This window comes from Saimiri boliviensis, chromosome 21, assembly GCF_048565385.1.
Source record: "Saimiri boliviensis isolate mSaiBol1 chromosome 21, mSaiBol1.pri, whole genome shotgun sequence".
In the NCBI taxonomy this organism is placed as follows: Eukaryota; Metazoa; Chordata; class Mammalia; order Primates; family Cebidae; genus Saimiri; species Saimiri boliviensis.
Window position 1 is genome coordinate 29,309,750 of NC_133469.1, and position 26,232 is coordinate 29,335,981.

General features: G+C 48.1%; 1 protein-coding gene across 1 annotated transcript in view; it reads left to right on the top strand.

Moving 5' to 3' along the window:
• The window catches only part of LOC104652949 (uncharacterized), a 164,292-nt gene extending 141,010 nt beyond the window's left edge, over window positions 1-23,282 (top strand). Inside the window, exons 5-7 of the mRNA XM_074390929.1 lie at window positions 1,470-1,523; window positions 2,169-3,077; window positions 21,879-23,282. The gene's annotated coding sequence lies outside the window, so the exon portion shown is untranslated. The remainder of the gene's footprint in view (window positions 1-1,469; window positions 1,524-2,168; window positions 3,078-21,878) is intronic.
• Window positions 23,283-26,232: the final 2,950 nt, after the last annotated feature.

Sequence of the window (26,232 nt, forward strand, 5' to 3'; positions counted from 1 at the left end):
AGCTCTGTGCTGCTGCTATTTGCAGAACCTATAGGAGGCCTGGGGGCCCGCCACAGACCCTCCGCAGAGGAACAAGGGCCCCAGACTTGGTGGTTGTATTAATAGTAATATTTTAAACAATAGATATTTTTACTGGGCATTACTTGGTGATGGGCATTTGATATAAATTTTCTCATTAACCCCTCACAGCAGGTCTCTGAGCCAGCTGAGGAAACAAGCTCAGAGAGGCTGGGCTACTTGTCTGAGCCCACACAGCTAGAATCCATCCGGGAAAAATTCTGTTTCTTAATCTTTTAGTGCCCCTCTTTCGGGGTGGATTTTCTGACGTGTCCAGGGCTATGAGGGAAAAGGGCCTGGGGCAGGGTTCTGGGCCTGGCAGGGAGTCTAGGGCATTGTCTCTAAGAGGGGAGCGCTTGAGTATAGAACTCCTGGGATGTTGTGTAGACCTGGAAGAGATCTTTTTTTTTTTTTTTTTTGAGACAGAGTCTTGCTCTGTTGCCATGAGCCACTGCACCCAGCCGACCTGGAAGAGATCTTACCGATCCTTTGCTTTTATGGCTTTCAGACTAGTTTCAATTTGCAGAATCTCATGTTGAAGTGAAATCGTATGTAATTTTGCCACATAAGGGAAAAACAAAAAGTAACAAACACACGAAGATGCTTGGTTGAGTAACATCAATATTAGCAACAATAATAACTGGCCTTGCATTGCCGGAGCTGACTACTGGCCCGTTGTTAAGTATTCAGAAGTGTTGGAAGCAAGTTATGCTATTGGCTTGAAGTAAGTTATAGTGAAAGTACTTACACCACAGAAATTGGCAAGCGCTACAAGTCAGCACTCCTCCCCACTCCTGAGAGCCATTTTACTAGCATACCACTGACAATAACCGTTGAATGAACATTTGCTGAGTGTCAGACACTGCGCTTAGCACTTTAGTAAAAAATACCATTTGGCCAGGCGCGGTGGCTCATGCCTGTAATCCCAGCAATTTGGGAGGCTGAGGTGGACGGGTCACCTGAGGTCAGGAGTCTGAGACCAGCCCGGTCTACATAGTGACTACTGTGTAGTCATTAAAAAATACAAAAAATTAGCCAGGTGTGGTGATGCATGCCTGTAATCCCAGCCACTCAGGAGGTTGAGGTAGGAGACGCACTTGAAACCTGGAAGCAGAGGTTGCAGTGAGCTGAAATGGCACCATTGCACTTCAGCCTGGGCGACAGAGCAAGACTCCGTCCCCTTCCACACCAAAACAACAGCAACAAACAAACAGAAAAACACTTACATATAAATCACTTTGTAAGGAAGATACTGTTAATATACCCATCTCTTAGATGGGAACATTGAGGCTTGGGGAGGTGTAGATAGCCACTTAAACACAAAATTAACAGCTGGTAAACGTTAGTGCGTGCCTCACTCAAACTCCTCATTCTGTCTCAAGTGCCATGAAGTGTTTTTTTAAACATTACAGAATCCCAGAGAGAAGAACTGGAAAAACAGCTCTCAGGATCGCACAGGGCACACAGTGAGTTGGATGAAGGGCTGGAACCAGGACCGTACAACTTGATCTAGGTTAGGAGGAAGGAGCTGGAGATGTTTTCAGTGGGAACCTAGAGAGAGAGAGTAACTGGGGCTCTGTCACAGTTTCCCTACCCTTGTGCCTCCTATTTGAAAGTGTAGGAAAATCCACTAGACAGTCGCAAACCTCCATCCTGCCTGGGAACATTTAGTGGCCTCAGCTCCCTGGCAGGATGGACAGCAGGTGTCCTCAGCTCTCAGGAATGCAAAGATAGCAGCCACCTTGTATGGTTCTATTCAATTAAATGCCTGGCTTCTCGCAGGCCAGAGAGGGCAGCTCTGAAAACCAAGCTAGGATGGGGAAGGGAAACTTCTCCCAGTAGGGTGTCCTCACCTGTTCTGAGCCCCCGCAGGCTGCAGAAAGACAGGAGTAGAGACCAGGGAGGGAAGGGCAGGCCTAGGGTTTTCTCTCACTCATCTCCTCTGCCTTCTTATTTCTGTAGCTTTAGGATAAAGACGTGAACACTGCGTGGGAGACGCAGGGAGTCGTCAGAACCTGGGAGTCCAGTCAGGGCGCATACATAGGGTTGAGAAGAAGCTTGATTCATGTTTTGCAGTTGACCGTATCTAAGAATGCCTCCTCTTGCTCCAGGAACCACTCTGAGAGGCTGCAGCCACAGTTCTAGGGATCTATCTGAGATCCTGCCTGAGGCTCGTGTCCCGTGGAGCTCCCAGGTAGAAGAGCTTGAACGCCTCAGCCAAGCAATCCCTTCGGAGCCTTCAGCTGGTGCAGGAGTCGTCCCAGGACGCAGCAGGTAACTGGCCATGAAAAACAGAGGCTCGTGTATATAAAATCTGTGCAATATGATCTATATGATGCAAATGTTGTGAGCTGGCTCTCATTACATCTTCTCAAAGAAGGATCTCCACTTTACAGATAGGGAACACTAAGGCTCAGAGAGGGCAAGCATCTCTTCTTGGTTCATACAGCCAAAAAGTGGCTGAACTCAGAATCCAAGCTCCAAAAGGTAGACACATATTTTTTTAGTTTTCTAGAGCAATGCTGTCCCATACAAATGTGATGAAAGCCACGTCCATAATTTAAACTTTTCTATTTTTGTTGTTAATCCTTTTGTTAATTAAATTTTCTATTTAATGTTCACCATTTGGGTGACGGGTACACTAAAGGCTCAGACATCACCACTATGCAATATACATACATAAGAAATCAGTACTCGTACTCTCTCTATATATAAAATTAAAAAAAAAATTCTAGCAGCTTCATTAAGAAAGCTTGACAAGTAACAGGTGACATGAATTTTAATAATGTACTTAATGTAACCAACACATCAAAATTATCATTTCAATATGTAATCAATAGGAACGACGATGAATGAGATGTTTCACTTTTTTTTTTTTTCATTCTAAGGATAGTTTACACTTGAACTTACAGCACAGCTCCATTCCGATGAGCTACTTTTCAGGCGCTCAGTAGCTACCGTAGCTTGCAGCTACTGTATCGGACAGTGCAGCTCTGCAAATGAGGACATGTGCTCAGAAGGTAAAGCAAAAAAGCATTTCTCACATTCTCTCTTCCTTCCTTTCTCCTTTTCTTCTTTCTGATACCTTATAGCTGTGTCACTAGCTGAGATGTAACATTGTAATAGCACATTGCTTCTTACGTGTCAGAATCACCTCTGGGCTGTGGTCCAGGACTTGTCTCATTAAGGATCACACCAGCCCTTGGAAGGAAATATTACTACCCCCCTGTTTTGCAGTTGAGACAACCGAGGCTCAGAGACGGGAAATACTGCCTCCTATCATATTGTGTGTAGCATGTCAGAGCCAGTATATCATCTCTGGGGCCCCTGATGCCACGTGGCAATTCTTAACCGCTAAGCCTGGTCAGTGGATAACTTCTATCCTTAATCCTGGGTCTTTACAGGAAGAGGCTGCCTGGAGTCTTCCTGTTGAAGGTAGATGGCCAAGCCTGGCGCAGTGGCTCATGCCTATAATTCTAACACTTGGGGCGGCCAAGGCAGGCGGATCACCTGAGGTCAGGAGTTTGAGACCAGCCTGGCCAATATGGCAAAACCTTGTCTCTACTAAAAATACGAAAAAAAAAAAAAAAAAATCAGGCGGGTGTGGTGACAGGTGTCTGTAATCCCAGATACTCAGGAGGCTGAGATGGGAGGATCTCTTGAACACAGGAAGCGGAGGCCGCAGTGAGCTGAGATAGCACCATTGCACTCCAGCCTGGGGGACAAGAGTGAAATTCTGTCTCAAAGAAAGTGGATGGCCATTTGTATGTTGTCTTAGAAGAAGTGTCTGTTTCAGGTCCTTTGCCTATTTTATAATTGAGTTATTTGTCCCTTTTTGCTACTGAGTTGTATGAATTTCTTATTTCTTCTGGATATTAACCTCTTATCTGGAGACCTATTATACAGCAGAGTGCCTATAGACAGGTACTAGCTAGATACTACAGGAGACTGCCTATAGCTAACAAATTGTATTGTATACTTAAAATTTGCTCGGAGGGTAGATCGTAAGTTAACTGCTCTTGATAATATAAATGACACAGGAGGAAATTTCGGGAGATGATGAATATACCTAAGGCCTGGGTGGTGGTGATGGTTTCACCAGTGTATGCTTATTCCCAAATGAATCTAGTTGTAAAATTAAATAGATGGAAGTTTTGATGTGTTAGTCATGTCTCAATGAAGTGATTTTAAAAACAAATAAAACAAAAGTTTTTAAAGAAGTAAAAAAACACACATACAAATAAATACCTTAAATATGCCAAAAAAAAAAAAAAAAAAAAAAAAAAAAAAGAATGGGCCTGCTGTGGCTTCCCGAGGTGGCTGTGGTCCTCAGGAGCCAGTGGCGTTGTAAATGCCGAGATTCATAGGTCTGTGCCGTGTCCCTCCAGCTGGGATGCAACTTGGGAATTGGTGTGCTCTGGAGTCGCAGGACCTGGAACAGATCTCTGCCTTTGCACTTCTGGGCTGTGTGGCCTTAAGCAAGTCACCTCAACTCTCTGGGCCACAGTTTCCTTGTGTCTGACAACGGTCTCTAGACTCCCCTTGTTATGAGATAGAGGCTACCCCACTGCAGCATGTTTCTCCTTCACCCCATTTTGTGGGTGGAAAAGCTGAGGCCCAGAGAGGTCAGGAGGCTTAGCTGTGGTCCCCAAGGAAGGAGTGACAAACTTGGGACTGAATTGAGGCCTCCCAGGCACAAGCATCTTATTTCTAGAAGACTCCCTAGCCCCGGACATCTCGGAAGAAAGATGCGTGCATCTTGCCTGACACCCGGACTGCCATTGGTCAAACATTCCCTGACTCTCACCGGCCTCAGCTCCTCAGCTGGGCCCTGAGTCTGACAACCCACAATTCCCGCTCATATTAGCTGAGATGGGCCACCTGCCAAAAAAAAAGATTTACCCGGGGCTTGGAACAAAGGCAGATGCAGAGAGCTGCTCAGAGATGCCACTGGTCCACTTTCCTCAGTGGGGCCGTTGAGGGGTTGGATCACCTCCCGGGCCTTGCTTCAGTTTGTCTGTTTGTAATCCTCCCCCTGAAGACAAGCGGTGTCGAGTGAGAAGTGTGAGTTTCTGTGCACTCCATCAAAGGTGCCTGCTGAGCACTGAGATATCACGGAGGCTTAGGTTCATCCAATGGACATCTTCGGAAAGTCTACAATAAATGTATCCATTCATTCACTCGTTTATTTAATCATCCGACAGGCATTTATAATGACTGACCTCGGGGCAAAAGGCCAGGCCCTGTGCTAAGCCGTGGGGATTCAACGACAAATAAAACTTGGGCTTCCATCTTCAAGGTTCACCGTCTCCATGACAAACATGGTGCCATGGGTCAATTGGAGCTGTGCTAGTTGACCGGATATGTGTACAACAAACTATGTCAATGAAGGGGTGACGGGGAAGCCTCCCAGTTGAAGGGCCGTTCGACTTGGGCTCTGAAGGTTGAGTAGGAGTTCTTTAGGGAGAGATAGGCATTGTAGGCAGTGGGAATAGCATGAATGATGTAGGAGAGAAATGACGTATCTAGAGGTGAAGGGTTATTTGACCAACACGTGGGATATCTGAAAGGGTAAATTGTGTGTATGAGTGGGCGGTAGGGGCCGTCGTGGGATGGAAAGCTAAAAAGGTAGAATGAGGCAAATTAACAAGATCCTTGAATGGCACACCCTACACAGTAAATTTTACTCAGCTGGCACAGGAGAGTGCAGCAGAGATTTTTATGTAAGAAAAAATGGGATCCATGCATTTTTAAAAGGATCCATGCAGCAGGGATTTTGTCCCCTTCAGGGTCTTACAGAGAACTGAGTGGATAAGATAGACTGTACCTCTTACCCTAGAAAGTACAGCTAGCTGGGACTCTTGAGCTCTGAGACTCAGGTTAAGTCCTGCCTCTTCGCCTCTTCTAGGTAGCCTTCCCTGATCATGCCTTCTCTGGATGCTTGGCTGGTAAGAGCACTGGGGTGTCATTTGCACCTGGATTTAAATTCTAGACCCATGTTAAGTCAGCTCTGCTCTCTGAAGAAGGCATCTCATCCCTAGGACTTTCCTCTTACTTTCCTCTTCTCAGAAAGGAACATGATAATGACTAGAATATTACCCTGGCAGGACTGTTCTGAAAATCAAATGAGATCATGGATGGGGAGGTGCCTGGTGCTGGGTCTCAGTCCCTGGCAAGTGAGGCCAGGAAATGAGTCTGCAGAGTCTTTCCCTGAACACTCAAATTGGATGCTCTGAAAGTTTCTGTCCCATTCCCCCTCCCTCCCAGACATACTCACTCTGACACTAACAGTTAGTTTTATTTCTAGAATGGAGGATCAGGGACAAAACGAACCCTCTTAGTTCCAGGAGTGCCCATAAATTATGGGAAGATGAGAATATTTTAATACAAACCGAAGAATCTCAAGTACAAAGAACTGCTCCGAGAACGTGTTTTCTTCCCCCTTACTCCCTCTTCCAATTCCCTTGATATTTGGAGCTAAGAAGACTCCTCGGGGAATTTATAACAAGTAGAATATTTAAGGCTAGGGAGCCAGAGGTCTCTTTGACGTTCACTTTTCAGGGAAGTCACCTCAGAGTGTCTGGTACATACATGAGTGACATAAAAGGAAGGCTGTGCATGGAGAAGGGGAGAATATGCCAAGAATTGTCAATTATGCAAAAAAAAAAATTGCTTGTCCAAAAGAGTGATGTGTCTGGCTTTATTCCCCAGATGGAATTCAGCATTCTGGGCAAGGTCTTTGCCAGACTGTGAGATTTTCTGGAAGTGCCTGTGGCGTGGCTCTTCTGCCTCACCTGTGATGGCAGGTCACGTGGTCAGCTGGGGGGTCACTTCCTATGTGCTTCTTCAGAGACAGCCTTAGGATTTGTGCTTTGACCTATCTCAAAGAGATCCTGCTAATCTGATTCCTTTGGTTGGGTGACAGTTTCCACGAGGGACCTGAATTGGTGATGTGCGATGCCCAGTGCCATGTGTGGGAGAAAAATCTATTCAGTGGATGCATCAAGTATGTATTGGCACAGTCAATGCTGCATAACAAACAGCAATGTAAGCTCAAGAGCATATAACAATAATTGTTTTTTTCTTTGGCTCAGAGGTCAGCTGGTTGGTTTTACTGATTTGAGCCAGGCTTGTATAATCCCAGCTGGGCCTGCTCATGCAAGCTGGTGGGTTGGGTAGAGCTGGCTGGTCCAAGATAGTCTCACTTGCTTGTGCTGTGGTTGACTAGCTGTTGGCAGGGGTGATGGAGGTGACTAGACCCTGGTCTTGTGTCCCCCAGCAGGCTAGCCTGGGTTTCTTTGCATGGGAGCTTGCAGAGTTCTGCAAGAGAAAGTGAAAGCTTGCTAAGACCCAGCTGCAGAACCGGCCTGACGTCACTTCTGCAACATTCTATTGGCCAAGGCAAATCACATGGCCAGCCCAGATTCTAGCATTCTATTGGCCAAGGCAAATCACATGGCCAGCCCAGTTTCTAGCATTCTATTGGCCAAGGCAAATCACATGGCCAGCCCAGAGTCTAGCATTCTATTGGCCAAGGCAAATCACATGGCCAGCCCAGATTCTAGCATTCTATTGCCCAAGGCAAATCACATGGCCAGCCCAGATTCTAGAGGTGATGAAGAGTCTCCATCCTTTGATGGGCAGAACTTCAAAGTCACATTGCAACGGGCATGGGTATAGGGAAGGGCAGATCATCGGGACATTTTTTTTTTTTCAATCTGTCTACTGCAATGGATAAACAGAAGTAGTTAGTTTCACTTACAAGTACTACTAACACCTCTGTTGAGTCCTCTGCTGGCTGCTGGCAGAGGTGGTGAATATGAGACAGTCCCATTCTGAGGGCAAGAAACAGACAGAGATGGATGATTGTGACCCAGTGTCAGTGCTGTAATAGGAAAAGCTTGGGCGGCGGTGGGATCCCAGAGGCCCACACACTTCCTGGAGGTCAGGGAAGGCTTCCTGGAGGAGGTCACTCCTGATCTGAGTCTTGACATTTGAGTGGGAGCTCACAGGGTGAAGGAGGTGCCAAGAGGGATGAAGGGAGGAGGAGAAATCAGTCCAAGAGGAGGAAGCGGTGAGTGTGCAAAGGTATGCATGTGAGAGGGACCTGTCAGAGAGAGAGGCCAGGGCATATGGCAAGGGACAAGGCCTGGCCTAGTTTAGGGCACAGTGTCCCTTGGAATTAGGAGGTTGTTGGCTTCAGATATTCACCACACCTAGAGCAGGCTTTTGAAAGATGTTCTGATAAAGGGGCAAGGGAAATGATGAGCAGATCATTATTAATAATAATGAAACCCCTTCAGTCACCCACCTCCCCCAAGTACTAAGCATCAGCTGCCAGCCAGGTCTTGTGCTGTGAGCTGGGGTCTCAAAACAGGCATAATCCCTGCTCCCAAAAAACTTACTGGTCTCAGAGACATGCTTCAGCTGCTCAGCTTTCCAGGGACTGCAGGAAAAGCTAGGAGCAGCTCTTGATGGCCGCTAACCCACAGTCCTACCACACTCCGCCCTGCGGATTCCATCACTCTGCAGATCCCATCATCCAGCTTCCTTCCCTTCTCTGGGATTAGATATATCTGACGTTGTTGTGGTTCTCTCTGTTTACTTTGTCCCCTACAGATGACTCCCCGAGGCACCTCCTGAGATGCTGGGTTCCATCAAAGTGGCCACCATGTCTTTTTCTCCTTCACCTTAGTTTCTTTAGTACCCAACTCAGCATCTGGGCATAACAGGTGCCCAGTCTGTCTTGACAGAGTCATGGACAGGCCAGCTCCCTGCAAGATGCTGGGCAAGCCATGCCCTCTTTCTGAGCCTCAGTTTGCACATCTGTAATTTGGGGACTTTGTACAGCAGCCAGTTCTGCCTCTAGTTTCTGAGCTCCTGCTTGCAGCTGGATCCTGGCTTAATACACAGGAGAGAGTTTATAGGAGAGATTCTGACCCGTGGATTTTCTTGCCTGTGGACAATGTCAGAATTCTCTACCTTCTAGGGCGCGAGGATGGATTCTGGAGAAATTGACATAAAGCAGGTGGCAAGAAACTTACAAAAGGGAGACGTTTCCCTCTGACTTCACATTTCCCCATCAGCGGAACTTTTCAAAACCTTCTTCATCCTGAGGGGCATGCCCACGTTTACCTGTGCTCATGGAGGAAGGTGGTGTACAAACCCACACCTGGAGTTATTTTCCATTATGACTGACCCTCCATACCCGTCTAAGTGAGGCTGGCATGGAAGCAGGCAGGATCCATTCTTATCTTTGCCTCTTTGCCTGGGTGCTTTTTTTTTTTTTTTTTTTTTTGGAGACAAAGTCTCACTCTTGTTGCCCAGGCTGGAGTGCAATGGCACGAACTCAGCTCACTGCAACCTCTGCCTCCTGGGTTCAAGCAACTCTCCTGCCTCAGGCTCCCAAGTAGCTGAGATTACAGGCACCTGCCACCATGCTCGACTAATTTTTGTATTTTTAGTAGAAAATTCACCACGTTAGCTAGGCTGGTCTCGAACTCCTGATTTCAGGCGATCCACCTGCCTCGGCCTCCCAAAATGCTGGGATTACAGGCATGAGCCACTGTGCCCGGCCATCTGGGTGCTTTTTAAAAGGATGCCAGACACCCACTTCTATTTCCCCCCCTGGAGCTTTGTTTCTGAGTCTCTTTTATTTGATCCCAGGGAAACTAGATGAATGTAAAGCCATCAAAATCAAAGTGTCCCAAGATGTCCGATTGGCCCAAATTGGTCAGAAAATGAGTATTTCCAGGCTTCCAGGAAGGTCTGTTTGTCCCCAAATCCTGAAATCTCACCCCTTCCTTCCCCAGGAAAAGGAAGGAGCAGCTGGCTCAAATTGCTCCCCCAAATTCCTAGCCCGGCAGTGGTTAAAATGTGATCCCTTTTATTCGAGTAATAGAGACGAAGTTCCCGGACCTTCGAGAAGCATCAATCCAGAGATTTATTAACCAATTTAAAATACTATTGTCTTTCACTTCAGAGCAAGATTGAGGGGTGTTGTTGCAGGAATGTAAAGTCAGAGTGACTGAGCCTCAGAGCCAGGAGGGGTCTGTACCTGGGACTCAATAGATATTCATGAACATTCCCGTATTTAGTGAAGGAAATAACTTAATACCGACAGTGCGATGGAATAATAGCTATTTCCTGGCTGACTTGCAGGCCTCAGAAAATGAGATTGCAGCGGCTTCATTTTTCTTGTCTTTTCCTGCGCTCCCTGCCAGAGAAGGAGCTGCTGCTGGGATTCTCTCTGCATTTGCAATGAGCTGGGGCCTGCAGCCCCCACCCGGGCCTGGCGACTCCCTTATCACCCCTTCTATTTGCTGTGACCTTGGCCTTGGCTTCATGGAGAGGTCATCCTGTGTCCTGTTTTGCTGTACAGGTGACTGGGAATGTAGACCAACCTTTATTCAAGTGGAGGGGCAGGCAGACTGGGTTAGTTGAGGATGGTTTTAACATTCATTCGTTCGTTCATTCATTCATTCATTCATTCAGTATTCACTGAGGGTCTACCTATCACACTTTGAATGCTGAGGACACAAACATGAATGCTTTCCAGTCCTTCTCTCTTGCAGCTTGGTCCATCGAAGGAGCCCGCAGTACAGCATTTCAGGGACCCCTAGAGCTGTCCACACAAGGCTTAGAAAGCATCATAAAAAAGTGAGATCTTGATACTTAGAAAGATAGAAGATCAGGAATGACATCGCAGGGACATGGCTCTTCGAAGTTGTCAGGGTCCGATTCATCAAGAGGCCACTTGCCAAGCACTTTACCGGCTTTGTCTTGTTTGGATCTCATAGCAACTTCATGATGCGTGCTCTTGTCGCTCTGCCCATTTTATAGGTGATGAAACGAGGCTCAGCCGGATGCCCTGGCTTCGCCAAGGTCAAGCAGTCACAAGGCGGCCAGGTCAGGATTTGGGCCTGTGCTTGGATTCTTATTCCGGGCTCCGGAGGGCCTCCGTGTCCTGCTGGTCTTTGCCCAGGTGGCAGGTGTGGCGAGGGTATTTCTGCAGTGAGCACAGCCTAGATAAAGGCACAGAGATATACAATGGTTGCCCTGATGCTTTGGGGGGCTGTAAGCAGTTTGCTTATGGGTTGATGACAAGATGGGAGTGGGTGCTAGGGCAGGGTTGAGTGGATACCGCTGCCTTAGAGAAGCTTTCCCTGGCTACACCATTTAAGACAACACTCTTGGTTATGGTTCAAGTCAGTTCCCTGTTCATTCCTGTCATTGCACTCATCATAACAAAGGCCTGTGTGTCTATTCGAGTGCTTGTTAATGATCTGTCACAGGCTCCACCGGGGTGGAGTCCACGCCTTTGGTGATAATTGGGGCTAACCGTATGCAGTGCTTGTCATACAAGGGGGACCCTTCTAAACACTTCACCTGGATGAATCCTCCCATCTCTGATGACAATCCTATCATGCCCAGTTTACAGATGGCACATAGGCAGCAAGCATCTTTCCCAAGTTCACACAGTTGGCAAGTGCTCACATTGATATTTGCACCCAGCCCATGCCCGGCTCGGAGTAGAAACTCAATAAATACTTGTTGCAAGAATGAAGGATTGGGTTTTGTTGGAAAAAGGCTTGATTGTGAACTGTCAAGCCTCATGGGACATCGACTATCAGCGTCGTGAAGTCAGCTGCGTGATCCCTCTGGTTTCCAGGCTGCGGCCACCCCCTGCCTCCAGCTTTCAAACAGAAGGGAGCATGCATCAGTTGCAGGGACAAATGAGGACTTTTGTGTTCCTTATGGACTTTTGCATGCATGGGCCCTTCCTACCAATAAAAACAAATTTAAAATACATTTCAGGACTATGCTGGTTTAAAGAGGAATACAGTGCAGGGGGGATCAGGTCGGCACAGAAGTAATTGCAGTTTTTAACCATTAAAAATAATGGTATGAGCCACTACACTCAGCTTCACTTCTTTTATTATTTTATTTATTTTTATCTATTTTTTGAAATGGAGTCTCGCTGCTCTGTTGCCAGGCTGGAGTGCAGTGGTATGATCTTGGCTCACTGCAACCTCCACCTCCTGGGTTCGAGTGATTCTCCTGCCTCAGCCTCCCGAGTAGCTGGGACTACAGTGGATGCTTCGAGTGGACCACCACACGCACCCAATCTTTGTATTTTTAGTAGAGATGAGGTTTCACCATGTTGGCCAGGATGGTCTTGATTTCTTGACCTCGTGATCCACCCACTTCGGCCTCCCAAAGTGCTGGGATTATAGGCGTGAGCCACCGCTCCCAGCCACTTCTTTTAAAATGAAACGCAAAAATTGACTACAATATTAGGGACAGCAAAAGTAGCACTCTGTGGTGGTTCACTGCCAGTGAGCCGTGTGGACTTGGTAAAGCCACCAGCTTTTCGGATGCTCCTTATCTTCAAAACAGGGGTGGTAATGCTACTCCCTACCCCACAGATGCTGCGATGTTCCAAGCAGATCTCTAAGAGTAAAAACAGATATTTTTCACTGTAGTGTGTTATTTTTCTGTCCCTAATATTAAAGACAATTTTTGCTTTTTATTTTAAAAGAAGTGGGGCTGGGTGTAGTGGCTCATGCCTGTAATTTCAGTACTTTGGGAGGCCAAGGCGGGAGGATTGCTTGAGGCCAGCAGTTCGAGAGCAGCCTAGACAATATGAGTGAGACTTCCTCTCTGCAAAAATAAAATAAAAATAATAATGACAATAATTAAAAAGAAACGAAAGCATTTTTGTGGGCCCGTAATTGTAATGTGGTTCCTAGATACTATGCTTACTGTGCCGAATGGAGACGCTGACCTTGATTGACTGAGCTCTCAGCCCCATCCTGGGCTCGAAGCATCCATTGTTCCCTTTAAACCGCAGCAAACAGTCATAGAGGAATGATTATACCCATTACAGAGACGGGAAAACTGAGGTTCAGAGAGGTTGGCCAGCTCACTTAAGAGATCAGAGTGAGTCTGTGGCACAGCTCCTGTCTGTCTGATGCTTTGCCATACCATCAGAAAAAGTTCTGACCAGGGTAGTCTTTAGCCATGCCGAGGATGAGTTCCACATGGTAGTGAATTTGTCAGGGCACCAATATAAATGCTGAATTGAAGCAGGGAGACCAGAGAGATTTGAGCTACCCGATGACCTCGTGCCTGAATTAATGGCCCTAGAGTGGTGGCCAGGGATGGGGACAGATAAAGAGCCACCTCTCGGCCTTTGATTTGAACTTCTAGGCAAAGCTGGCGGCCTCTGGCTCCGTGGGATGGAGATTAGGCCTATTTATGGCCTGGGAATTATTAGTCTCCGCTCAGCATACAGGTAGCAGGTGATAAGGCGCCTGCTCAGTAATGAGCTCTGTGGGAAGTTAATAAACACCATTCCGTTCAGAGACACAATTGCAGATTCAAGCAGGAGGTAAAAGGAATAGCGAAGGGACGGGGGTGGTAGCTTCCTTCCCTGAGTTGAGAAGCAGCTGTCCTGAGGAGTTCCTTCCTCACCCATGCAATGTCAGGGCCACCGTGATGTTGGTCAGTCCCAGGTTCTTACGATGGCTCACCTGCTCCCTGGGCGAGTCCTTTTTCCTGTGCCCACCTTGGCTGCCTTCTGCGTTAAACAGAGATAATGAGAATTAAAATAATAGTAACAGCCTCAACCTTATTGCCATGCTACCAACGCCTAAGCCTGCCATCCCGTCTAAGGCCAGTGCGTGGGAATGCCATACACGGTGCTTCTCAAATCCAGTGTTTCTTGCTGGTGTCACTGAAGAACTGAAGGCTTACAGGGTCAGTCTGCAGACTGTTACTGAGTTCCTACAGAATTCCTGGTGCTGGGCCTGGTGCCAGATCAGTCAGGTCCTGCTGGGCGTTGCACTCCAATGACAGACGTACAAGACTTACACTGTGTGTCAGATGGCAACGGTGAAGGAGCATCAGGGGTTTGGGAAGGAGTGGTGGATGGCTTTTTTTTTTTTGTTATTGGAGGGAGGTCAAGTGAGGATGCCTGAATAAGGTAACGTGTGAGCAGAATCCTAAAGACAGTGAGGGGACAAGTCATCGGACTAGCAGGGGAAAAAGCTCTCCAGGTCAGGGAACAGCAAAAGCAAAGGCCGTGAGGATGGTGATGGGGGAACAAGGAGTCCAAAGTAGCTGGGATGGAGGTTAGCAAGGGAAGGAGGGGAATGACGGGAGGGGCAGGTTCTCTGGGGCTTTTGTTAGGATTTCTCTTGGACGAAAGCCGTATTACTGTAGGGACTGAGAATGCTGTCATTAGCCTATGACCCTCAGCTGTCTGCTTGTTCAGAGGTGGCTTAGCTGTGGGTGGCTGGCTGCCCATATCCAATGCCTGGCCACAGTAGGGATATAAGGGTCTGGCCATATCTGCCTGATGCTGTCCAACTCTGATGGACCATTCGAGCTCCAGGGCTCCCGGCGGGACTGATGGAGGCTGTTCGTGGGCCTGTATCCCTCCCTGGCTTCTCCCTCTGACCCGCCCTCACACCTTCCCTTCCATTCCACTGGTATTGATCCCAAGGGTACGTGCTTAGCTCCATCTCAGGACTCAGTTTCTCCGTTTAGTGTAATTGAATTAGGCACAGTTGCACAGCCCTGTAGTTCCAGCTACTAAGGAGGATCGCTTGAGCCCAGGGATTTAATGCTGGAATGAGTGATTGCACCAGCACTCCAGCCTGGGCAACATAGCAAGACCCTGTCTCTCTCTCTCTTAAAAAAAAAAAGGTATTAATTGAATGGATGACTCTAAGGGTTCTTTCTGCCCAGATTATGTAATACAAGGCCATTCTAGATGGGGTCAGGGAAGGGTTCCCTGTGCACTTTTATTTCTAAAAATTCAACCTGCAGAAGCTTTGTAGGAAATTTTAGGGACTTGGGCTTTTGGTAAGATGGGGACACCTTGAAAGCTTGTGGCCAGAGGGGAATGTGATCTGCTGTGCCTTTTCAAATGCTACCCTGGCTGCCTTGTGGAGAAGGAGGATTCACTTGGACTCTGGATGGCCAGGATGAGGTTGTGACTGTGGTTTCAGAACTAGAGGACAAGTGTCTTTGTGTCCTTGGACAAGCCACTTGCCTGTGTCTGGGACTCGGTTTTTCCGTTTAGCAAATGAAATGGATGGCCTCAACATACTGAACTGTCTGATAAAGGCCATTCCAGGGGTCAGAGGGCCCTCTGGATTTCACAGCTAGAAATGTAAGTACTGTGATTGCCATCACCGCTGTTACTACCGAGAACATGTCTCGATGGAAGACAGCAGTTCTGGAAAACAGGAGAGCAAAAGCTTCCCAAGAGGATCATGGATTTCCACGGCTTCTCTAGTTTAGCAGGATTCACTCTTTATCTGTACCTCCTGTGTGCCGGGCCCAGTGCTAGGCAGCCCGGATGCGGCTGTCAACTGACTGTGCTGTCCTCATGGAGATGGAGCTGATCACTTGGTGGGGAAGACAGACAAGTTGACGGGAAATCACAGCACGGTGAAGTGTGCTCTGATAGTATAGGAGGCCCTGGATGTCCGAAGGAAACACCTAAACAGATTTGAGGAGTAAGGGAAGAGAGGACAATGCTCTGGAAGAAATGGAAAGATGGGGCTGGGCATGGTGGCTCGACCCACCCGTAATCCCAGCACTTTGGGAGGCTGAAGCAGGAGGATGGCTTGAGCCCAGGAGATTGAGGCTGCAGTGAGCTCTGGTTATACCACTGCATCCAGCCTGGGCCACAGAGCAAGAGCCTGTCCAAAAAAAAAAAAAGAAAAAAAAAAGGAAGAAAGAAAGAGGCCAGGCACAATGGCTCATGCCTGTAATCCCAGCACTTTGGGAGGCTGAGGCAGGCAGGTCATGAGGTCAGGAGTTTGAGATCGGCCTGACCAAGATGGTGAAAACCCGTCTCTTCTAAAAATAAAAAAAAACATTAGCTGGGCATGGTGGTGCACGCCTGTAATATCAGGTACTCAGCAGGCTGAGGCAGGAGAATTGCTTGAACCCAGGAGGCGGAGGTTGCAGTGAGCTGAGATTGTGCCACTGTACTCCAGTCTCGGTGACAGAGTGAGACTCCATAAAAAGAAAGGAAGGAAAGAAGGAGGGAGGGAGGGAGGGAAAGAGGAAGGAAGGAAGGAAAGCAGGCACACAACAGTAAGCACAAATTAGCAAGAGAGAAAGGGTGGAAGGAAAAGGAACCGCAGGCAGAGGAAACGGCCCGTGCGAAGGCCTGGAGGTGAGAGGGATCAGGATTGTTCCACAAGTCCAAGTGTGTGACAGTGGTGGGGGGCAGAGTGTGAGAGATGGAGTCAGAGGTGGAGGCTGCAGGGGATGGCAAGGATGGCATCAGGAAAGACAGGGTTAAGACTTTACAGTCTTAGTCAGGGGTTCCCTCAGTCAATGCCATGGCTGCTCATGTCATCAATGTGTGCTGCCGGTTCTGGTTCTCGTGGCTAAGAGACGCCCAGAGGGCCCTCTGATCCCAAGAGTGGTCTTTATCACACAATCCAAATGTGTTGAGGCCACTCATTCCATTTTCTAAATGGGGAAACTGAGGCCCAGGCAAGGAGAAGTGTCTTGCCCAAGGACACCCTGCAAAGCTGGGCCCATAACATTGGACTTGGACTCTTTCCTGCCTCGGGCGTCCAGTCTTTGTCCCTACAGCTGTGCCTTGTTGTTCCAGCAAGCAGCTAAAACTCAGGAAGGGCCCCCAGCGTGAGACTGGCACCTATTCGGTGCTCGGTCAATATCCGTTCTCTTCTTTCTTTTCACGAGCCCTAGCTCTGCCGCCACTCCCTGGCCATGCAGACTTTGGGCAAGTTGTACCTCCTGGACCTCCTCTTCTTTACAGGAAGGGCAGGACAAGAAGCCTCCGGGGACTTCTGAGAATGGAAAGGGGAAGATACTTCTTCAGGTGTTACGATTGTCACACGATTGCTGTTCTGTTCAGAGTTCTCCTGTCCAGAGCAGCCTGAGACGTTTTGCTTTGCCCAATGCCCTGCAGTGCAAATTGCAAACAGGAGCAGGGGGCCGAAAGGGGGGATGCACGAAAAGCCGAAGTGGCCCCACAGTGTGTGTTTGCATTTGGGTTTCGTCCCTACAGAAGAGTGGTTTCCAAGCCGGCAGCTGCCCGTCTCCTTTGAAGCGCTGTGGAAGCAGCCGCCATCCATCACTCGCTTGGCATGACTGTTAAGTACCAGCGCTCAGGGCTGAGGGCTGCAGGAAGCGGCTCCGAGTGGGGTCAGCTCAGGGCCAGGGAATTAGAAGAAGGCAATCAAAGTGGAGGGGGATTGAGCAAACCAGTTAACACGCAGGCTGGGGGTGAGGCTACACTCGGTCTGATCCCCAGGTAGTGGCACATGCAGCTTGGCTGCCTTGTGAATGTCCTGGGAGTTTGGTAGTAGATTCCTCTTCTTCCCTTACGGAAATGGTCCTCCCCTATACTCTGTACCCTTTCCCAGCCTCAGGGGTGGGCATGCAACCCTGGCCTGGACAACCAGTACATGGCAATCCTTTTGTCTATACAGAGCAGGTAGGATGGTTATAAGGCCTCTCTTTGGTCCGGGAAGACCTGGGATTCTGCTGTGGTTGCTGAGTTGGTTTGGGGCACACCTAGAGTTAGTTGCTTACCTCCACGAGGGGAAAGTCTTCCTGAACATAAAGCTATCACAAAAGAAAGATACCAAGAGATGGAGAAAGACAGATTCCTGAGTGCCTAGATCCAGCCATACCTGATGCTGTTCCCTTTATACTTTTTTTCTTTTTGTCCTTCTGCAGATGATGACTTAACCCTTAGACATTTTCTGCTATGTCAGTCTATAAGCTCCTTTTATTGGCTTAAGATGTTTTTTTGAATTGAACTTATGTCAAGAGTTGCCAAGAGTCTTACTGTTACATTCATTAGGCATGTGATTTCTCCTCTCCGGACCTTTCTTATCTGTAAAATGTAAATGACGATAACAGAGACTTATTATGTAGCTTAAATAAAATAATACACATAAAGCACTCATCAGTGTTTGGCTAGAACACATGCTCAATTCAGATACGATTAATCCACACTCATCCTTTAAGATTCAAAAAGTTCTTTCCCCTTCGCTTGCTCTCCTATAAAGCGTTCCTGTGAAGTCGAAATGAGGTATCATGAATGTAAAATGCCTGCCATGGAGTCTGGCACATTTGTAACGTAGCTGTTAAATGGTTTTCTGATTAGACAGTTATAAAAGCCCAGGTAAGGGAGGACTGCAAGGCCAAGAATGGAAGGCAGGGAGAGGTGGTTTGAGTAGGATGACTGTCCCCTCTGCGGAATGGTGGTCAGTCTGTCTAAGATGGCAGCTTGGTACTTAGCACAGTGCTGGAGCCACTGGAATGACTGAATGTGTGCCCAATGAGAGAATCAATGAATAGTTCCGCCACAACCAGGACTTTGACTGGATCTCATGGGGAGCTGTGCAAGTCCCCAGAGAGGAGGCTGACCAGAAGAGCATCCTTTACAAAGGACCCCTCTGCAGCCTACAGGGGCTGGAGAGGAGGCGGGGCACTGGAGCCGTGTGCAGGAGTTGCCTGGGTTTGGGGTTAGGACGGAAACATCAGGGGCATGGATGAAAACAAAAGACCTGATGCAGAGAGCTCTGCCTACACTTAACACAGGACCACGCTCATGTGAGTGTGGGAGTGTGTGGGGTCTTGCTGGTGAGCTTATTGTGTTGGGTGTGTGCAAGTGTGTTTGAGTGTGTCGGTGAGTGGGTGGAGATAGGTAAGTTCAGTGTGTGAGTGTGTGTGAGGAAGAGAGTGTGAGTTTCATGTAAGTGTATCTGAGTGTGTGTGTGTGCACACTGGGTTTGCTGGAAGCACTGGTTAGATGCCTTTTTTTTTCTTTGAGATGGAATTTTGCTCTTGTTGCCCAGGCTGGAGTGCAATGGCACGATTTTGGCTCACTGCAACCTCTGCGTCCTGGGTTAAGCAATTTTCCTACCTCAGCCTCCCGAGCAGCTTAGGACTCTTGGGAACTCTTGACATAAGTTCAATTCAAAAAAACCATCTTAAGCCAGTAAAAGGAGCTTATAGACTGACATAGCAGAAAATATCTAAGGATTAAGTCATCATCTGCAGAAGAGCAAAAAGAAAAAAAGTATAAGGGAACAGCATCAGTCAGGTATGGCTGAATCTAGGCACTCAGAAATCTGTCTCTTTCTGCAGACAGCCTCCCTGCACCCCCATGCCTGGCTATTTTTTTTCTTTTTTTCTTTTTCTTTTTTTTTTTTTTTTTTTGTATTTTTAGTAGCAATGGGGTTAATCCATGCTGATCAGGCTGGTCTCGAACTCCTGACCTCAGGTGATCTGCCTGTCTCGTCCTCCCAAAGTGCAGGGATTACAGGTGCGAGCCACCACGCCTGGCCTTGTAGACAGCTCTTTCTTGTGTGGAGCTCTGGCCACCTGCCGAATGATAACCATCAGCTTTCTTTGCCTGTCCTCATTGAAGGTAGAAGTTGGGTCTGGTGAAACTCTGTATCGGTAGCTCCTGGTGTCCTTCAGGTGCCTCGTAGGTATGTGTGGAATGAAGGGGTGAGAGAATGGGAGAAAGGACTTCTGGCCTCTACCCTAAGGAGCTCCCACTAGGAACATAGGCATTCTGATGGAAGGGATGGGACGTCAACACTGCCCTGCTCTAGCAGAAGCTCTGCACGACAATCAAACGTGCTGCTAGCAGCGAGGCCAAGCAGATCTGTATCTGTACATCATATCTATACTAACAAAACTCTTTCTATTAAAAAAAAAACTGTATTCTGATTACAAATGCAATACATGCTTATTGCAGTAAATTGGGAAATTTAAAAAAAAAAAAGAAAAAAAGAAAACTCATCCATAATCCCATCCCCTGGAGATAATGACTGTTCTCATTTTTATGTCTCTCCTTCCAGAGTCTTTCAGAAGGCATTCACACGTCTACTGCTGCCTTCTTCTTCTTCTTTTTTTTTTTTTGTATCAGTAGGGCTTATGTGGCAATATCCTTTTTAAATTCATCCAAGAACTCCTGGATCCCTATGCTGTGAAATAGTCCTTGTTATTGTTATTTTGACTGGCTCTGTTAGATTTCGTGATTTTCAAAGATGCATTTCTATATTTTTTGCCATTTTGGCTTTTTTCTTGGCCATTTTCAGTCATTCTAAGTGATGCTCCTGGAATGCACCATTTGCATTTCTTTCTGGGCCTTTCCATGGACTTTTCCAGTGCCCTCCTTTTCCCGCGCTGCTTTGGGCTCCTTTGAGTTATCTCTGAGGTCCTGGCCGCCACGTGCTTCCTCGCGGAGGTCTTCCCTGACGAATCCATTCCGGATCAGATGCCTCTCCTTCCTATGGTGCACTCTCCTCTGCCATCACAACGTGTGATATGGTTGCGCACAGCTGGCTTACTCCCTCCAGGCTGGACCAGGAGTTCCAAGGAGCCCAGGGCTCCATCTTATTCATGGCAGTACAGTGTAGCACCAAGTCGGCCAGGAATAAGTACTGGAGAGATGTGGAATACACACTGTAACACATGTTTCTACACAGCTACCTGGAATCATCGTGAGGAAACACTGGCACCCGCATGTGATGCTTGAGCTGAAATGAGGCAGAGCTGGGCTCAGCATCCAGTTTCATCTGATTCCAACGGATTGTTTCCACTTTGCCACACCTTCTCCATCCTAGCATCTCGGCTTGTTTTTCCCATTCCTCCCCCCCACCCCGCCGCCAGCCTCCCAGCTGCTGGGACGGGCCAGGGGCAGAGGCTAAGTCAGGGAGAGGGCTCTGTGACCCGGGAAGAGTCACCTGCTCTGGCAGGAGATGAACCGGGCAGACTCCTATGCTGACAGCATTTCCCGTTGCTCTCCTCCGGGGGAGAAGTTGGCCTCCTTTCCTCCTGCTGGGGACTCACAAAATCCGATTTGAAATGTACTCAAGTGTACATTAACCAGCTTCCTCTTGGCACCGGCTGGGGAGCCTATAATTAGAGCACACACCATACCATTTAGCGGCTTTCATTCACATGAACGGAAAGCGTACTTGCAAAGGGAGATGGCTTCAGACGCAAACTTCTGGGAACATTCTCCAGAGAATTTGTGCTTTCAGAGTGTCCAAAGGACCCACAGGCCGACTGCCTTGCTAAGTGTAGAGGTTACGGCCGCCTAGACTTGGATGGGGAGGTGATGCTGTGTCGTCCGTAAACACACAGGGCTTGGAGTTGGGCACACTTGTATTCCAATCCCCACTCAGGACCCAGGTGAGCCACGCAACTTCTCTAAGGCAGTTTCCTGATCGGTGTCACTGGGACAATATCCATCAGCAATCTCACAGGGTTACGTCATCTAGGTGTAAATGAGGTGGAGGAGGTATGAATGCGTGTGCCAGAGAAGCTGCTCAGCAATAACAATGCTCATTACTATTGTGAAAACCACAACCACTGACAAAATCATCAGTATGTATCGAGGGCTGACTCCATTCCACACCCGGTTCTAACACTTGGGATGCGTTAACTGAGTTAGTTTCACAATAATCCCATATGGGAGGTAATAGGAATGTCTTCATTACACATTTGGGGAAAGTGAGTCACAAGGAAGTTATGGCCCTTACAGATGATCACAGGCTGATAGCTTTTTACTAATATTTCAAGGGATGGAAACAACGAACATGGCAGGAGAAGACAGCATACGGGTTGACTCATGGAATGTATCAGCTCATCGATGCTAAGAATCACGTTTTTCTTATGATTGTACTGGAGTGCAGAAAGGGGAGAGAGTTCAAGATAAACTCTCATTTTTGGATGTACCTAATAGGATCTAGGTGCTTTTAGGGATTATTTGATTTTGTTCTTGTTCCCTGGAGATTGCAGGTGTGAAAGAGTGGATACAGGGAGCAGCAGTGTGTCTTCGTTGAGGTCATGCAGAGCTGTGGTTACAAGCACGGTCAGTCGAACTACAAGTTAATTACTCTTTTTATAATGCTGCACGGTTCCTGGGTGGATCGGGACTCTTTCAGATGCAGAGGCTAGTTTAAGGGAAGAAGAAAACTTGTTGGATCATTAGTAGGCCTTCAGGTCTGGCTGAATCCAGGTACCTGAATAAAGGGCACAGGCATTTATTCTTCAGCCCCTCTTTCCTCTGTGATGGCTTCATCCTCAAGTGATTCCTCTCCTCATCTGGCAAGATCTCTACTTACTCTTTAGTATCTGGCTGGCCACCTCCCACCTCCACCCAGTTTCATTATCACCCCAACCTAGAAGACTAGGTGATAACGGCCTTCAGGGGCCAGCCTCCTGGACCCAGAGCAGAATAGTGAATAAAATAGAAAAGACTTCGGGATCGGGAGGAAGGAGAATTACTGGTGTCCTCTCCAGCTCCCCACATCCAGGCTCCAGTCTTGGTTCCCTCTTTGGTGCTGCCGATTTTCTGCAAAACAAACAAACAAACAAACTGAAGACGGCTTTGATGCTCCATCTTTATCCTAGGGACTGGACAGTCTTCTCTATCATCTCAGGCATTGGCTAGGACCCCCTCCAATGAGCAGATCATGAGGAAGCCTAAAAGTGCTCTGTGGCTGACCTGGGGTCCCTCTCTGTCAAAACCTAGGATGGGTCAGACCCCAACCACGGATGTCTGACTTCGGTTTCTCCTTCCCCCAGCTGCTCACTCAGGCTCATGTCCAAGTCCCTCCAATTTCCAGTGATTTCCCCGGGCTCTGTTTCTTCTCTGCGTAACTCCAGTCCCTGCCTCTTTTTTTGCCCAACCATCTCTGTTCCTCATTCCTGCCCCATCCGCACTTCTCTATTTCCTGTCCCACCGGATACCTCCATCTTGCTTCCTGCTCTTTGCAGACGTGGCCCTGGGGACCAAGTCTGCTCATTCCTTCTCTGCACCCTCGGCTTCTGCCTAACTGGGCACCATTCACCCTCTGTGTGATTAAAGGCAGACTACCTTCTGTGAGCCTCAGTCTACTCAGCTGCCGAAATGGGAATGATCCCCTTTGAGTTACTGGCTGTGGTACGAGCTGGAGCTTGGCGATCGTATTTACAGTGACATGAGCACCATATGTGAGGGATTACCAGGAGGCTCCAGGCTGCCACGAGACTGGATTTGTACTGATATCGCCCATTACGGGGTGTCATGTTGCATTTGCAGGAGGTGGCTCTATGGAATTCCACGCTCTCGCGCTGTATGAAATATTCACCTGCCTTCTCTGGAAGGGACGAGGGCTTCTCCCTTGTTTCCTGCCTGATCCATCTCAGAGGAAGCCAAGCTGCAGGCTGTCACTAATGCAAGGTGATGCCAGGACCCGATGCAGGGCCTTGGAGATCTGAGACAGAGGGGTGAAGCTGGTGGGTGGTGCGGAATGGAAGAAGTGGTTTTGAGACCCTTAGCAACACAGGGTCCATGAGCGTTTCTTTACCTGCTCCCTATAGGAAAAGATGCTTGGCGTTGGATGGAGTCACGAGTTGAGTTGTGTCCCCTCCAGGCTTCCTATGCTGGATCCCTAACTCTAGTATCTCAGAAAATGACCTTATTTGGAAATAGGGTGGTTACTGATGTTATTAGGTAGCCTGAGATATGGTGCAGTAGAGTGGTCCGTAATCCAGTGTGACTGGTGCCCTTAAGAAACGGGGGATTTGGACACAGAGACACGCCCACAGGAGAAGAACGCCACGCGGAGACTGGAGTCACGCTGCTGAAGCCAGCAAACGATCAGAGGTTAGGAGAGGGGCTGGAACAGTGCGTCCTCGGGGGCACGGCTGTGAGTCAACGTATCTCCGTTGGTCTACGACACTCACTTTGTGGTACTTTGTTCCAGTAGCCGGATGAAATGAACACAAAAGGGAACACACAGGTGAGCAGAGGGCTGAGGGGCTGCCGCTTGGGCAAGCATAGAGGGTGGACTCCATGGTCGGTCAGCATCGACTTGAACATGAGAGGCGAAGGTTCAAGACGGAATTTGGTGTTGAGGGTCAGAATCAGGGCTCCAGAGATAGGATTCAGACATTCTTAGCTCCTCACTTCCTGACACTGGGTGAACCATCTGCCCTCCCTTTGCCTCGGTTTTCTGATCCATATAATGGGGACAAGAATGGACCTCATATTATGAGATTAAATGGTATTACAGCTGTTAAGAACTTATCGTAGTCTGCGGCATGCAGTCCGTGTCTGAAATGTCACAGCTTTCCTCATTGCTAGTTGAGTGACCTTGGGCAAGTCACTTTGCCTGTATAAGGCCTCAGTTTCCTCTTCTGTGAAAGAGGGCTGATAATCCTGACCTTACTGTTTTGTTGAAAGCATGTCATAAGGTGTAAAAACATCTGTCCCAGTAACTGGTAGAAAATAGGGGAAAATCACTACTTAGCTTCACTCTTCCCTTTTGAGTTTCCCAGCATCTACTTGAATACCTCTAGTGATGGGCAACTCATTACCTTTCATGATGTTCATTTCTATTGGGCGTAGAGGCCTTACATACACAGAGTCGTTATTTAAGAGACGTTCTGAAGTCCCAACTAGATGTGATGCCTGCTCCTCAAGCTCCCATTTTATAGACGAGGAAGCTGAGGCTGAGGGACCAGGCGGAACGATGAGAGAGGAGGCACCCCAACTGCTCCCACCCCATCTACGCCCTGGCACTCACACAGACTGGTTTTCCCGCCGTTGTGTCTGCCCATCTTGTCTTGAAGCTCCAGGAGTGTGTGTGGAAGTGAGTGAGGAGCGAGAGCATGTGAGAATGTGGGGTGTGGCCCACTGAAATCACCTCCCTTCTGGCATCATCTTTTCCACACGTATTCCCTCCCTCTCATGTCCGAAGATATGAAGCAGCTCACACCATTCCCTGCCTCTAACCTTCAACGTCTCCTATTGCTCTTGGAGAAAATCCCCAAGGCCTTCGCTTGGCCAAGAAGGGTCCATCTGACCTGCCTCTGGCTCTTTTTCCTGCTCCATCTTGGCTCCCTTTGCTCTTGCTCCAACCTCAAGGCCTCTTTTCATGTCTACAGCATCCTCATGGCCACCTTTGGGCCTCCCAGTGCGTCTGCCTGGGCATCACGTGCTCAACCTCTCATCATTCAGGTCTTGATCCGAAGCTCACCACCTCCCAGAAGCCTCCCCTGCATCCCCTAGCTGGGCCAGTTTCCACCTCTGGACATTACTCTTCCTCATTGCCTGTTCATTCCAGCATCATGCAGGACGCCAGTGGCACTAACATATTTATTCTTCTGCTTGTTTGATGAATGCCTCCTACTCTCACTAGTACGAAAGCTCCCGTGTCTATTATTCTTCCCAATGGGACCCTCAGTACCTGGTAGGTACTCAGTCACTGTGTTTTGAATGGTTGAATTGTAAACAGGTGAGTTTGGGTGTGGACTGTGTGAGGGCTGAGACACGATTGTGGCTCCCATGGGACTGATCTATGTATCAGGTGTGTGACTCTGAGGTGACACATTGGTCATTCTGAGAGGACCAGAGCCGTAGCCTAAAATAAACAATGGAAGAAACCATGAGAGTTTAACCTGGAAAGGACAAGACTTGGGGAACGTGGCAAGTGCCAGTGTGCCCACTGAAGACAGGAAGGCAAGTTTACCATCCTGCCCCCAAAATCTAGCCCAGTCTCTGACATACACAATATGGACTTCAGGAAATACGTGCCCAGTGAATTTTGAAAGAGAGAAAAACCCCTAAGATGTTCCTTCCTGCTCTGAGACTTTCTTTTTCTTGCATTGGAGTTTCTCTCTTATTGCTTAGGCTGGAGTGCAATGGCATCATCTCAACTCACTGCAACCTCCACCTCCCACATGCAAGCTATTCTCCTACCTCAGCCTCCCAAGTAGCTGAGATTACAAGTATCCACCACCATGCCTGGCTAAGTTTTGTATTTTTAGTAGAAACAGGGTTTCGCCATGTTGGCTAGGCTGGTCTTGAACTCCTGACCTCAGGTGCTCTGCCTGTCTCGGCCTCCTGAAGTGCTGGGATTACAGACGTGAGCCACTGTGCCCGACCCTTGCTCTGAGACTTAATATTCTAAGAGCCCTTTCCTTGGATGGGCAGACATGGACAGCAAACACTTGCTTTCCCTTCTCTTGTTTGGGAGGTGTAGGGAGTTCTAGTTCGAGGTGAAACAGGCTAGTTTCCCACCTTGATAATCCTGTTTGCCTCAGACATGGACCTTGAAGAAGCAGTGCATTATTTAGGAAAGACTCCCATCCTTTCTC